Raw genomic sequence first — 650 nt, forward strand, 5'->3', positions numbered from 1 at the left:
TTCTGATGGGATCCGGTGCTTTAGTGCTGGTATGATCGCATCCGACATGTTTCCCCGTCTTCGTCCCTTATGCTTGCCACTCCCAGGTCCGCTCCAAAGACGATTCTACATTCTCACTACCATTACAATCGTTCCCTAACAATGGATAATGTCCTATACTACTTACTCTCCCGCTCAATCACGGAGACGAGTTTTCCACGATTTCCTCCCCTCCCTCCATACCGCAGCAACACGAGTTTTTTCCACCCCTTTCAGAAAGCGCTCTTCGCGCCACAAAGCCGCCCCAAGACGCGCGAGCAATGAGCATCGAGCTTAAACATATCGCAAACGTCAAAAATAATATAACGGGATTAATATATATCGCGCACGTGCGATATGTTTGTCACAAGGCGCAAAAAATAATTATAAAAGGAATGCAACACGAGGACTTCCCAGGAGGTCACCCATCCTAGTACTACTCTCGCCCAAGCACGCTTAACTTCGGAGTTCTGATGGGATCCGGTGCTTTAGTGCTGGTATGATCGCATCCGACATGTTTCCCCGTCTTCGTCCCTTATGCTTGCCACTCCCAGGTCCGCTCCAAAGACGATTCTACATTCTCACTACCATTACAACCGTTCCCTAACAATGGATAATGTCCTATACTACTT

At 48.0% G+C, this 650-nt stretch overlaps 1 non-coding gene across 1 annotated transcript; it reads right to left on the reverse strand.

Annotated features, from left to right (window-relative positions):
• Nucleotides 1-410: 410 nt before the first annotated feature.
• LOC119345411 lies at nt 411-529 on the reverse strand. Its single transcript, XR_005167029.1, has one exon. It is a non-coding gene; the product is annotated as a 5S ribosomal RNA (ribosomal RNA).
• Between the last annotated feature and the right edge of the window lie 121 nt (nt 530-650).

The sequence above is a fragment of the Triticum dicoccoides genome, unplaced genomic scaffold (assembly GCF_002162155.2).
Source record: "Triticum dicoccoides isolate Atlit2015 ecotype Zavitan unplaced genomic scaffold, WEW_v2.0 scaffold235256, whole genome shotgun sequence".
NCBI classification, from domain to species: Eukaryota; Viridiplantae; Streptophyta; class Magnoliopsida; order Poales; family Poaceae; genus Triticum; species Triticum dicoccoides.